This window comes from Canis lupus, chromosome 17, assembly GCF_003254725.2.
Source record: "Canis lupus dingo isolate Sandy chromosome 17, ASM325472v2, whole genome shotgun sequence".
In the NCBI taxonomy this organism is placed as follows: Eukaryota; Metazoa; Chordata; class Mammalia; order Carnivora; family Canidae; genus Canis; species Canis lupus.
Window position 1 is genome coordinate 23164790 of NC_064259.1, and position 14803 is coordinate 23179592.

The following is a 14803-nucleotide window of genomic DNA, read 5'->3' on the forward strand; positions in this document are numbered from 1 at the left end:
GCCCTGGCTTCAATGTGCCCGGTGGAGAGCCTGTGGGTGGAGTCTCATCTCATCTGCACGCAGACAGCTCTACCCACAAGGTCAGATTTGAGGCCCAGTGTATCTCCCACGTGTTCCTGACGCCAGACTCGCCGTGGGAGAGATGCTAGAAACCTGCAGCACTATTGTTAGACCAGCTATGTGATGCTGATCCTAGGCTTTGTCCGGCTCCCTGTCTCCCCATCTATGAAAGGAGGGATTCTGAAGATATTTCTCAGGTCCCTTCTGAAATTTGTATATAAACCATAAATCTCATATAAATCAGATTATCCAATGGCAGAAGGGAGAAGGAGCAATTTATAATGAACATATTAGCGGCTATTTCATTATCGAGAACAATGGGTTATGATGATGAATTCACCTGTGACCCCAGAGAACCAGGCTTACGTTAGCCTGCACCAGCCTGCCCTTCTAAACGGGGGCATTTGCCTAGGGACCACCCAGCAGGGCCTGGGGGGTGTTTCTGAGTGTGCCTCCTGCCACCCAGCTGCTGGTTTGTGTGGGATCTGTGGAAACTTTGGCTCCTGTGGAGACAAGCAGGCAGGGCCCACCTGGGTCAATCCCTCAAGGCTGTTGGCCTTGTACTCTGTCCTCTTTTCTTGCTTTCTCCCTGTGATGGCAGGTGTCTCAGCAGTCTCCCCACCCCCATCTCACCCCCTCCATGCTCAGCTGGGTTGGGGAAAGTGTGAACCAGGACCCCACTTGGTCGAGTCCCACAGACTTTCTTAGCTTCACATAAGGGGTGGGTTCTCCAACCCTGGCTATGAGATTAGACTCACCTTTCTTAGGTTTTAATTTGGTAAAAACTCCCAGGTGATTGTGATGTGGGACCCTGCAGCTTAGATCATCTTTACTAACTGAAATTCCATGATTTTCTGGTTCACTTCAGTTCCCACTGAAACTAACATCAAGTCCAGGCTGTTTACTTCTAGAATCCTCTGTGTAACTCAGCACATCTGGGTCGGTGAAGAGGTTTGGCAAATCTTAACAGTGGGGAAATAGTTTCCCACTGTTTTCCCCAAAATAGTTTCCTAAGTGAGGAAACTGAGGCAGGGCAGCTGAGTGACTTCCTTAAGGCTAGTAATGGGGAGCAGACCCAGCCTGTTAGACTGCAAAGCTGCCCTCTCTAGTTCATGGGAGGGGAGCACTGGAAGTGGCCTTGGGCCCTCTTTCACAGGCCAGTCCAGGTAAGGCTCCATTTGTTAGGGGCTGGCACACGGGCATCAACAGTGTCGGGTGGGCCCGGCCTGGCTGGGGATTCTGTGTAACTGCTGAGCATGGGAAACACATGCCCTGCTTCCTTCAGGGGATCACATCCAAACTTTTTAACCTGCTCTTCCAGGTTCTCTGTGCTCTGCGCCCCCAATTTCCTTTTCTATCTCACCTCACCAGACCTATGCTCGAGCCTCACTTGGTGTCGATTCCATACAACCTAGTTCTAGGACATGTATGCGTGGTCCCGTCTTCGTCACCAGGTTGTCTGAGGGTCTAGCCAGTGCCTGGCCACTAGGAACATTCCTGAACAGCCTGCACACAAGCTTACCTGCCTGCAGTCACCCCCAGAATAATGGCCCCCCAGATAGCCATACCCTAATCCCCTAAACCTGTGATTATTGTACTTTATGTGACAGAGGGACTTGGTGATATGACTAAGTGAAGGGTCTCTAGATGGGAAAAGTATCTGGATTACCCAGGTGTGATCACAAGGTTCTTAGAAGAAGATGGCAAGAAGGTCACAGAAGGAGGCAGGAGATGTGATCATGGAAGCAAGTCTGGAGAAATGTGAGGAAGGGGTCATGAGCTGGGGAATGCAGGCGGCCTCTAGAAGCAGGAAAAGGTGAGACAACTGACTGTCCCATGGAGCCTCTGGAAGGAGCTGGCCCTGCCAACCAATTCTGTTAGCCCCGTGAAACACGACCCTATCCATCCCTGTGCCTCAAGACAGCCTACGGTGCTTCCTCCAAATCCCTTACCAATTCCAAGTGCGGGAGACCACACAATGGAGAGTCCCTCCAGCTCTCTCAGTTCCAAATACTCAACTTTCAGCATCAAAATACACAAGGAATGACAGGAGATACAACACTCCTTTTCAAAGGTAAAATGCTAAATTCATTTTATAGCTTTAATTGTGCGTGTGAATTTCCCACTTGTCAGTCATGGTGTCTTGGAAGGTGGGGACACGATGCTTCTAACGAACCGGTGCTGGTCCCCAGAAAGTGCAGTCATCTCGCCCCTGGCAGAACTGGAGGAGGGGCGTCCTCCCTGAAGCCCTGACTGAGGTGGATTTGCTGAGGGTGGCTGCAGACTTTGTCCCAGGAAGCAGGGGCACAGAGAGGACACCTGGCATCATATATGGCACACCTGCTACTTGCCAAGCACAGCGCCAGGCACTTTCCCTGCTTGTGCACTAAACCTTAAACCACCAGGACAGGGCGGCTCTGTCATTGCCACTTAATAGTGGGGAGTCCCCATTAAGTGCAGGTGGGGGGCAATGGCAGGCAAGTGGCCTCTATCTGGGTGCTGTTCCTGCGGGCAGACAGGTGTGTCCACCGCAGTTGGGGGGCCCTCCTGCTAGTGACACTGCCTGTCCTTTCTGCCCCGCCTTCAGGACAAAGACATTTATGATAATAAGAAAAATTCTCCTTCATCTTTGCTTGGTGATTTCTAGTTTCCAAAACATTTTCTTTTTATGTCCTATATGCGACCATTACCTAGTTAGGACCTTATTACTGTCACTCCCAGCACTACCAAAGAAAACAAGCAAAATAAAAACATCTGTGAAGTCAGCCTCAACCTATGAAACAAATGAAAGTCGTGTTATGTTCACGTCTCATGATTAGGCCTTGCTTTTCACTGCCTGTTTTTGTGAACACATGTGTGTTCCACGCACCAATTACTTGTCATTCCCTGAATATGTCTCCTAATTTCTTTTACATTCCATCATTTGAAGAACACATGCCTATTGTCTAAAGTTTGAAACCAGGGTAAAAACAAAACAAAACAAAAACAATGCCCAGAATTCCACTGCCCAGAGGTCATCATTTAAAAAAAAAATTTAAATTCAATTTGTCAGCATGTAGTATAACACCCAGTGCTCATCTCATTGTGTGCCCTTTGTAATGCCTGTCCCCCAGTTACCCCATCCCCCACCCCCGCCTCCCCCTCTGCAACCCTTTGTTTGTTTTCCAGAGTTAGGAGTTTCTCATGGTTTGTCTTCCTCTCTAATTTTTCCCCACTCAGTTTCCTCCCTTCCCTTATGGTCCCTTTCACTATTTTGTATATTCCACATATGAGTAAAACCATATGATAATTGTCTTTCTCTGATTGGCTTATTTCACTCAGCATAATACCCTCCAGTTCCATCCACATCAGTGCAAATGGTGGGTATTCATCCTTTCCGACAGCTGAATAATATTCCAGTGTATGTATAGACTGCAGCCTCTTTATCCATTCATCTGTCAAAGGACATCGTGATTCCTTCCACAGTTTGGTTATTGTGGACATTGCTGCTATGAACACTGGGGTGAGGCTATTTTTTTTTAATAAATTTATTTTTTATTGGTGTTCAATTTGTCAACATACGGAATAACACCCAGTGCTCATCCCGTCAAGTGCCCCCCTCAGTGACCGCCACCCAGTCACCCCCACCCCCCGCCCTCCTCCCCTTCCACCACCCCTAGTTCGTTTCCCAGAGTTAGGAGTCTTTATGTTCTGTCTCCCTTTCTGATATTTCCCACACATTTCTTCTCCCTTCCCTTATATTCCCTTTCACTATTATTTATATTCCCCAAATGATTGAGACCATATAATATTTGTCCTTCTCCAATTGACTTACTTCACTCAGCATAATACCCTCCAGTTCCATCCATGTCGAAGCAAATGGTGGGTGTTTGTCGTTTCTAATGGCTGAGGAATATTCCATTGTATACATAAACCACATCTTCTTTATCCATTCATCTTTCGATGGACACCAAGGCTCCTTCCACAGTTTGGCTATTGTGGACATTGCTGCTAGAAACATCGGGGTGCAGGTGTCCCGGCGTTTCACTGCATCTGTATCTTTGGGGTAAATCCCCAGCAGTGCAATTGCTGGGTCGTAGGGCAGGTATATTTTTAACTGTTTGAGGAACCTCCACACAGTTTTCCAGAGTGGCTGCACCAGTTCACATTCCCACCAACAGTACAAGAGGGTTCGCTTTTCTCCGCATCCTCTCCAACATTTGTGGTTTCCTGCCTTGTTAATTTTCCCCATTCTCACTGGTGTGAGGTGGTATCTCATTGTGGTTTTGATTTGTATTTCCCTGATGGCAAGTGATGCAGAGCATTTTCTCATGTGCATGTTGGCCATGTCTATGTCTTCCTCCGTGAGATTTCTGTTCATGTCTTTTGCCCATTTCATGACTGGATTGTTTGTTTCTTTGGTGTTGAGTTTAATAAGTTCTTTATAGATCTTGGAAACTAGCCCTTTATCTGATACGTCATTTGCAAATATCTTCTCCCATTCTGTAGGTTGTCTTTGAGTTTTGTTGACTGTATCCTTTGCTGTGCAAAAGCTTCTTATCTTGATGAAGTCCCAATAGTTCATTTTTGCTTTTGTTTCTTTTGCCTTCGTGGATGTATCTTGCAAGAAGTTACTGTGGCTGAGTTCAAAAAGGGTGTTGCCTGTGTTCTCCTCTAGGATTTTGATGGAATCTTGTCTCACATTTAGATCTTTCATCCATTTTGAGTTTATCTTTGTGTCTGGTGCAAGAGAGTGGTCTGGTTTCATTCTTCTGCATGTGGATGTCCAATTTTCCCAGCATCATTTATTGAAGAGACTGTCTTTCTTCCAATGGATAGTCTTTCCTGTTTTGTCGAAAATTAGTTGACCATAGAGTTGAGGGCCCATTTCTGGATTCTCTATTCTGTTCCATTGATCTATGTGTCTGTTTTTGTGCCAGTACCACACTGTCTTGATGACCACAGCTTTGTAGTACAACCTGAAATCTGGCATTGTGATGTCCCCAGATATGGTTTTCTTTTTTAAAATTCTCCTGGCTATTTGGGGTCCTTTCTGATTCCACAAAAATCTTAAAATAATTTGTTCTAACTCTCTGAAGAAAGTCCATGGTATTTTGATAGGGATTGCATTAAACGTGTATATTGCCCTGGGTAACATTGACATTTTCACAATATTAATTCTGCCAATCCATGAGCATGGAATATTTTTCCATCTCTTTGTGTCTTCCTCAATTTCTTTCAGAAGTGTTCTATAGTTTTTAGGGTATAGATCCTTTACATCTTTGGTTAGGTTTATTCCTAGGTATCTTATGCTTTTGGGTGCAATTGTAAATGGGATTGACTCCTTAATTTCTCTTTCTTCAGTCTCATTGTTAGTGTATAGAAATGCCACTGATTTCTGGGCATTGATTTTGTATCCTGCCACGCTACCAAATTGCTGTATGAGTTCTAGCAATCTTGGGGTGGAGACTTTTGGGTTTTCTATGTAGAGTATCATGTCATCAGTGAAGAGGGAGAGTTTGACTTCTTCTTTGCCAATTTGAATGCCTTTAATGTCTTTTTGTTGTCTGAATGCTGAGGCTAAGACTTCCAGTACTATGTTGAATAGCAGTGGTGAGAGTGGACATCCCTGTCTTATTCCTGATCTTAGGGGAAAGGCTCCCAGTGCTTCCCCATTGAGAATGATATTTGCTGTGGGCTTTTCGTAGATGGCTTTTAAGATGTTGAGGAATGTTCCCTCTATCCCTACACTCTGAAGAGTTTTGATCAGGAATGGATGCTGTATTTTGTCAAATTTTTTCTCTGCATCTAATGAGAGGATCATATGGTTCTTGGTTTTTCTCTTGCTGATATGATGAATCACATTGATTGTTTTACGGGTATTGAACCAGCCTTGTGTCCCAGGGATAAATCCTACTTGGTCATGGTGAATAATTTTCTTAATGTACTATTGGATCCTATTGGCCAGTATTTTGTTGAGAATTTTTGCATCCATGTTCATCAGGGATATTGGTCTGTAATTCTCCTTTTTGGTGGGGTCTTTGTCTGGTTTTGGAATTAAGGTGATGCTGGTCTCATAGAACGAATTTGGAAGTACTCCATCTCTTTCTATCTTTCCAAACAGCTTTAGGAGAATAGGTATGGTTTCTTCTTTAAACGTTTGATAGAATTCCCCTGGGAAGCCATCTGGCCCTGGACCCTTGTGTCTTGGGAGGTTTTTGATGACTTCTTCAATTTCCTCCCTGGTTATTGGTGTGTTCAGGTTTTCTATTTCTTCCTGTTCCAGTTTTGGTAGTTTGTGGCTTTCCAGGAATGCGTCCATTTCTTCTAGATTGCCTAATTTATTGGCGTATAGCTGTTCATAATATGTTTTTAAAATCGTTTGTGTTTCCTTGGTGTTGGCAGTGATCTCTCCTTTCTCATTCATGATTTTATTAATTTGAGTCTTCTCTCTCTTCTTTTTAACAAGGCTGGCTAATGGTTTATCTATCTTATTAATTCTTTCAAAGAACCAACTCCTGGTTCTGTTGATCTGTTCCACAGTTTTTCTGCTCTCGATTTCGTTGAGTTCTGCTTGAATCTTTATTAACTCTCGTCTTCTCTTGGGTGTAGGATCTATTTGCTGTTTTTTCTCTAGCTCCTTTATGTGTAAGGTTAGCTTTTTTATTTGAGTTCTTTCCAGTTTTTGAATGGATGCTTGTATTGCGATGTATTTCCCCCTTAGGACTGCTTTTGCTGCATCCCAAAGATTTTGAACAGTTGTATCTTCATTCTCATTAGTTTCCATGAATCTTTTTAATTCTTCCTTAATTTCCTGGTTGACCCTTTCATCTTTTAGCAGGATGGTCCTTAACCTCCACGTGTTTGAGGTCCTTCCAAACTTCTTGTTGTGATTTAGTTCTAATTTCAAGGCATTATGGTCTGAGAATATGCAGGGGACGATCCCAATCTTTTGGTATCGGTTCAGACCCGATTTGTGACCCAGTATGTGGTCTATTCTGGAGAAAGTTCCATGTGCACTTGAGAAGAATGTGTATTCAGTTGAGTTTGGATGTAAAGTTCTGTAGATATCTGTGAAATCTATCTGGTCCAGTGTATCATTTAAAGCTCTCGTTTCTTTGGAGATGTTGTGCTTAGAAGACCTATCGAGTATAGAAAGAGCTAGATTGAAGTCACCAAGTATAAGTGTATTATTATCTAAGTATTTCTTCACTTTGGTTATTAATTGATTTATATTTTGGCAGCTCCCACATTCGGGGCATATATATTGAGGATTGTTAAGTCCTCTTGTTGGATAGATCCTTTAAGTATGAGATAGTGTCCCTCTTCATCTCTCACTACAGTCTTCAGGGTAAATTTTAGTTTATCTGATATAAGGATGGCTACCCCTGCTTTCTTTTGAGGACCATTCGAATGGTAAATGGTTCTCCAACCTTTTATTTTCAGGCTGTAGGTGTCCTTCTGTCTAAAATGAGTCTCTTGTAGACAGCAAATAGATGGGTCCTGCTTTTTTATCCAGTCTGAAACCCTACGCCTTTTGATGGGGTCATTAAGCCCGTTCACGTTCAGAGTTACTATTGACAGATATGAGTTTAGTGTCATCATGATATCTATTCAGTCCTTGTTTTTGTGGATTGTTCCACTGAACTTCTTCTTAAAGGGGAATTTTAAGAGTCCCCCTTAAAATTTCTTGTAGAGCTGGTTTGGAGGTCACATATTCTTTCAGTTCCTGCCTGTCTTGGAAGCTCTTTATCTCTCCTTCCATTTTGAATGAGAGCCTTGCTGGATAAAGTATTCTTGGTTGCATGTTCTTCTCATTTAGGACCCTGAATATATCCTGCCAGCCCTTTCTGGCCTGCCAGGTCTCTGTGGAGAGGTCTGCTGTTACCCTAATACTCCTCCCCATAAAAGTCAGGGATTTCTTGTCTCTTGCTGCTTTAAGGATCTTCTCTTTATCTTTGGAATTTGCAAGCTTCACTATTAAATGTCGAGGTGTTGAACGGTTTTTATTGATTTTAGCGGGGGATCTCTCTATTTCCTGGATCTGAATGCCTGTTTCCCTTCCCAGATTAGGAAAGTTTTCAGCTAGAATTTGTTCAAATACATATTCTGGCCCTCTGTCCCTTTCTGCGCCCTCGGGAACACCAATTAAACGTAGGTTTTCTTCCTCAGGCTGTCGTTTATTTCCCTTAATCTATCTTCATGGTCTTTTAATTGTTTGTCTCTTTTTTCCTCAGTTTCCCTCTTTGCCATCAACTTGTCTTCTGTGTCACTCACTCGTTCTTCCACCTCGTTAGCCCTCGTCGTTAGGACTTCTAGTTTGGATTGCATCTCATTCAATTGATTTTTAATTTGTGCCTGATTAGCTCTAAATTCTGCAGTCATGAAGTCTCCTGAGTCCTTTATGCTTTTTTCTAGAGCCACCAGTAGCTGTATGATAGTGCTTCTGAATTGGCTTTCTGACATTGAATTGTAATCCAGATTTTGTAACTCTGTGGGAGAGAAGACTGTTTCTGATTCTTTCTTTTGAGGTGAGGTTTTCCTTCTAGTCATTTTGCTCAGTGCAGAGTGGCCAAAAACAAGTTGTATTGGGAAAAGGAGAAAAAGAGAGGAGAGAAAGAAGGAAAGAAAAGAGAAAGAGAAAAAAAAGGAAGAAAAAAGAAAAAAAAAGAAGAAAAAGAGAAAGAAAAAGAAAGAAAGGGAAAAAAAGGGTGGGGGAAGCAAACAAATCAAAACAAAACAAAACAAAACAAAAAACAAAAAACCCACGGGGGAGTATCTTCTGATTCTGTGTACTTTAAGTCCCTTGACTTCCCCTGGAACTTGTCCTTCTAGCTGATCTTCTGGGGGAGGGGCCTGTTGTGCTGATTTTCAGGTGTTAGCAGTTGGGGGAGCTGCTGTGCCCCTGCCTGGTGCAGGGCTCAGTGGGGGTTGTTTACCCCGTGAGGCCCCAGGAGGAACAACCGCAGTGGCGGGGCCAGCTCTGGAGCCCTGGAGTCAGCTCCCACAGTAGCTCCGGAGCTCTCGGTCTGCAGGGCCTGGAGGCTCCGGGGCGGGGCCGCTGATCTGCTCAGCTGGGGCAGGAGCGTCCTTGCTGTCCTGGGCCCTCCCAGCCTCTGCCTGTCCCGGGGGAGGCCGGATCCTGGGCTGTGTCCCGGCGCCCTGTGCTCCGGAGCCTGCGCTGGTGGATTCGCGCTCCCGCCCCGCAGCCCCTCCACGGAGCCGCCGCTCGAGCCCCTCCGAGCTGCTCCCGGAGCCGCGCAGCCCCCTCCGCACGGAGCCTCTTCCTCTGCCCGAGCCCCTCCGAGCTGTTCCCGGGCCGAGCTGCTCCCGCCCCGCAGCCCCCTCTGCGGAGCTGCCGCCCGAGCCCCTCCGAGCTGCTCCGGGTCCCCCGTGCTCGCTGCAGCCCTTAGGGAGCTCGGCGCACTCTCCCGGGGCGCAGGTGTCTGTTAGTGTCCCCGGGAGCCCGAGGGCCTCCCCGCCCTCCTGGGTCCTGCTCCACCTCCCTGCGAGCCCCTTTCCCCCGGGAAGGTCGGTGCAGCTCCTGCTTCTCCGGGACGGGGCTCTCCGGTCCTGGGGACACTCGCCCCGGCCTCAGCCCGGCTCCTCGCGGGGCCCCTCCCCCTTGGAGGCCTTTGTTTCTTTATTTCTTTTTCCCCGTCTTCCTATCTTGATAGAAACTGAACTCTTCTCACTGTAGCATTCCAGGTGTTCTCTCTTTAAATCTCAGGCCGAATTCATAGATTTTCAGGGTAATTTGAAGGTTTTCTAGGTAATTTGGTGGAGACAGGTGATTTGGAGACCCTACTCCTCCCTCTATGTCTTCCTCTGTGAGATTTCTGTTCATGTCTTTTGCCCATTTCATGATTGGATTGTTTGTTTCTTTGGTGTTGAGTTTAATAAGTTCTTTATAGATCTTGGAAACTAGCCCTTTATCTGATACGTCATTTGCAAATATCCTCTCCCATTCTGTAGGTTGTCTTTGAGTTTTGTTGACTGTATCCTTTGCTGTGCAAAAGCTTCTTATCTTGATGAAGTCCCAATAGTTCATTTTTGCTTTTGTTTCTTTTGCCTTCGTGGATGTATCTTGCAAGAAGTTACTGTGGCTGAGTTCAAAAAGGGTGTTGCCTGTGTTCTCCTCTAGGATTTTGATGGAATCTTGTCTCACATTTAGATCTTTCATCCATTTTGAGTTTATCTTTGTGTCTGGTGCAAGAGAGTGGTCTGGTTTCATTCTTCTGCATGTGGATGTCCAATTGTCCCAGCACCATTTATTGAAGAGACTGTCTTTCTTCCAGTGGATAGTCTTTCCTCCTTTATCGAATATTAGTTGACCATAAAGTTGAGGGTCCACTTCTGGGTTTTCTATTCTGTTCCATTGATCTATGTGTCTGTTTTTGTGCCAGTATGGGGTGAGGCTATTATTTTTAACATCTTGGTAGGTTTCTAGCTGATGTTTTTGGCCTATGATTGATTTCTTTCTTTCTTCTTTCTTTCTTTCTTTCTTTCTTTCTTTCTTTCTTTCTTTCTTTCTTTCTTCTTTCTCTTTTAAAGATTTTATTTATTTATTAATGAGAGACAGAGAGAGAGAGAGAGAGAGGCAGAGACATTGGCAGAGGGAGAAGCAGGCTCCTTGAGGAGAACCTGATGCGGGACTCGATCCCAAGATCCTGGGATCATACCCTGAGCCAAAGGCAGACACTCAACCACTAAGCCACGCAGGCACCCCTGGCCTATGGTTTCAAAGTGTGTATAGTTGTATCATATGTATATAGGCCTTAAAATAATTAGGGTTATATTACAAGATTTTCCCAAGGTTTAAAAATTCCCCATGAGAAAAAAATTTCCCATAAGGACACTTTTTAATGGCCACGATCTTTCATGATGTGTACCATCATTTATTTGAACATTATTCAATGACTGGATTGTTAGGCTGTTTATAATAACACTTCGAAAAATATCTTTGAGTATAAACCTTTGCCCGCATTTCAGATTATTTTCATAGGATAGATTCCCAGAAGTGGAATTACTGAATCAAAGAGTATAAACATTTTAAAGGCCCTTGATACATATTGCCAAATTGCTTTCTAGAAGTTAATCCAATTTACACTCTCACCAGCTGTGTTCATACATGCACGCCCCTCTTACTACATCCTGGCCAACCCTGAATATTATCATGGTTTTTATTTTTAACTCAAAGTATCTTCCTGCTGTTTTATTTGTATTTCTTTGATAGTGAGTGAGGCTGGATATGTTCCCATGTGTTACTAGCTTTATTTTACTCTTTTAGGGACTTGCCCACTTCCTTTTGCCAGTTTATCTGTTGGGTTCTTCATGTTTTCCTATTGAAGTGCATGAGATTATTAACAAGGAGGTGAAACAATTGGTTATATGTTTGAAAATTTCCCCCAGTATTCTATGTGTATTTTCATTCAGTTTATGATGCATCTTGATACGCAGGAGTTCTAGACTTCTATGTAATCCAGAACTATTCATGTCTTCCTTGGTGATTGTGTCTTTGTCTTTTGTGCTCCCAGAGTTTTCTGTGTGGGCTGGTAGGCAGTGCATGGGTTGTCCTTGGTAGTCATAGAGTTGTCCTGCCATTGCTAAGGCTGCTCTGGCTTTTGGGAGCATCCTCCACCAACTCACCATCTTTCAGCAACGGGGATCTAGATCTCCCCAGCTTGACTGCGACATCTTCATGGATTGTCCCATTCGCCCTCTTCCATGAAGCGTCCTTTTACTTGTGCTTCTATGGCACATCACTTCTTGCTGGAATGTGGTAGACATTCTGCTTGATGTTGTAATGAGCTGTTTATATGCCTGTCTTCCTCAGCAAACTAAATGACTTGAAGGGAAGCATCAAGTCTTATCTGCATGAGTCTCCAAAGGTGCTCTTGGCAAAGATCTCCCCGCCCCAATATTTGGGAGTTGAATTGAAACTACGTCTTATCTGTGGGAGGTATCCTTGTGTTCATTTTATAGTGGAGAATACAGAGGTTTGAAGTGCTTACATGGCTTGCCCAGGACTTTGACATCTTCTTCTCTGTCCTTTGTACTGTGTCTGTCTATGGGGTCCCCCTGGGTGATGAGGGTCCTCAGGAGCAGTAACAGTGGGTACAGAAGGTCAGGAAGTCAGTATCCCTCCCTGCGACCATAAACCTCAACAAAGGAGAGGTCCAGTGGCTGGAACGGTGTGCTGCTTTCACTCTCTGGATGCCCCAGAGTTTATCCCCAGGAGCTCTCTGCTGTACCGCTGCAGCCAGAGAAGCTGTCTCCTTCAGCCCTTCTTCTACCAATGCCTCCCCATCTTCCTCCCCTGGCTGGAGACTTCCAGACTCCCTGGCATAGCTTCCTCCTCTGTACCACAGGGGATTTTATGCCCGTGAGAGATTCAATTAGACGGACGCTGGGTACTCTGATCTCTACTGCCAGCCCAAACTCAAAACTAATGAGGCGCAACAGAAAACAACCGCTCTGTCTTCCCAAGCTCTTCTCTTTATGGGGCCCATAAATTCCAAGGAGGAAAGTACCCTTGGTGAATGGTTTTAATCAAGGGCCTGAGTTTCCTAACAGCATCCCCTCCGTGGCTGTGAAGCCGTTGTTTCGGCTCTTGCAGTAGGGTGACCTGAGGCCCAGGATGGTCATAGCCCGCGGCCGAGCAGGGATGAGGGCCCTTTCGGATCCCTCCAGCCATGATGCCAGTGTTTCCTGGTAGCCACTGAAATGCCAAATGCCAAATGCCCTAATCACAGAAAGGTTATGGAGAGTTGAGATCAAGCCACTGTGGGGAGAGCCGGTGCTTGAGGATCTTTTGTTAATAAGCATCTTCCCTTCCGGGAATTTATTACCTTTGAACAGGCAGTTCTTCCCAGAATAGCATCTAAGGCTCCGGGGTAGTAAATTGTCATCATCCCTTACCCTTGCAGAGCATTTTAACACCTTACCATGTGCCTTCCTAATCCTTCTTTGCTTGAACCTCATAAACAACTGGCAGAAAAATATTATTATCCCCATCTGATTAGTCAAAAGACCGAAGATTCGGGAGATTGAATAACGTAGAGAAAAATGCTTTCTAAACAGTAAGGCACAACAAAATGCAACCGTTTACTGGAAGGTGCCTTGCCTGAGGTCTCACTGCTAGCAAATCACAGGGGACGGGCTCAGAACTGAGTGACATGATCCCAGATGGAATCCCTCTCCCAGGATGCAGATTACATCACCTTCTGGGGCAGCTCCCTGACGGCCCATGGGAGTCACTTGGGAAGTTAGAAATACTGTTGATGTTCCGGCCCCACCTGGATCAGTGAAATCAGTCTCCCTGGAGGAAGGGTCCATGGGACTGGGGTTTTAGAAGCTTCCTGGATGATTCTCATGGACATAGGGTTGAGACCCACTTCCTTGGAGGGCTGGAGGATCTGTGTGTCTTAGGTGGGTCCTGTATCTGCATGGTTCTCCAGGGCGCCCTGGTAAAGTGAGGGTGTAACTTCAGATCCAACCTCCAAGACCCCTTCCTTCCTCGACGTCCCGATTCTGGGGTTCTGGCAACGGCTGTTGGTGGCTCTATGTTCCTAAGTTGATTTGATATAGTTAGTGTCATCTTTATTAATGTTGACCACTTAATGACTCTCCCCCTGAAGCCTGCTGCCCTGCTATGCATCTTTACTGAGCCGCTCACTTGCCCAGCAAGCTTCCCTTGGTTGCCTCATGCTGGCTTTTCCTGTCTCAGTCATCTGTCATCTGCACCCCGCTACATCTCTCCTGAAATAAACAGCATGCCACATTTGTTTGACCATTTATCTCCTCTGTGGGTGCAGTAGAAATGAGTTCAGATCTGCATCAGAGACGTGTGTACTCCAGGTCAGATTATATGAGGCACTCTTCTGCACCATGCAGGACTTAGTGGGCTTGCTCCCCAGGAGTGACTTCTTTTCCCTAATTGTGCTTTCAAAATAGAAACCCACACATGCTCCCCTCCTTCCGTGGAGTCTTGGAGATTTGATGCTATGAAATGGACACAACTCTCTTCACTCAAATTTCTTTTTTAAATGAATGTCAAATTTTAGGGCGCTTAATTAATTTTTAATTAAGGTGATTTATGTGGCATTAAAAAAGGCACATTTGTATCAGCTTTCAGGCCGTCTCCCACCTGCTTGCTCTTGCCTAACTGATGCCCCTCGTTAAAGGGGGAAAAATTGAGTGCTGTGTCAGAGACAAGGGGCTCTTGCTTTTAAATTAAAGAGAAGGGGAGATGACTTGTGGGAAGAGGCTGGCTTCTGGAGACTGGGGAGGTCAGAAGTGGGGCTGCAGCTGGAGCCCAGAGGAGGCACCAAGCATCTCACTGCCAGTGGAAACCTCAAATTTTCCAGGACAAGGAGAATCAAGTGCTCAAGTGGAAAGAAGCCCAGAGATGTGAAAATGGATGGTGGCACGGTGAGGGTGTAGTCAAACAGCATGCACAGACTAATAGTGCTGCCACCACGCTGGCGTTAATGGGGGTGTTGAAAGGCCTGTGAACTGTGTAAATTATGCCTGGCAGAGACCAGTCCTGCTGAGGGCTTTGGGCTTCGTAAATTGTAGTTGGACAACTTCATTAAAGAACTGACATCTTGGGTTCCTACTCAAAATGCAAACTGGTGGGGAGAGGGCCTGCGTATGGAGGGCCCCAGTGGGCTGGGTGAGAAAGCAACCTGCTAGGAATCAGGAGAGCTGCTTGTACCACTAGGCCTCAGACTTCACGGGCAAATCACTTCTATGGCCTCAG

General features: G+C 45.4%; 1 protein-coding gene across 1 annotated transcript in view; it reads right to left on the reverse strand.

The window, feature by feature from the left end:
- The window catches only part of ALK (ALK receptor tyrosine kinase), a 680397-nt gene that overhangs the window by 127485 nt on the left and 538109 nt on the right, over nucleotides 1-14803 (reverse strand). The gene's annotated exons all lie outside the window — the stretch shown is intronic.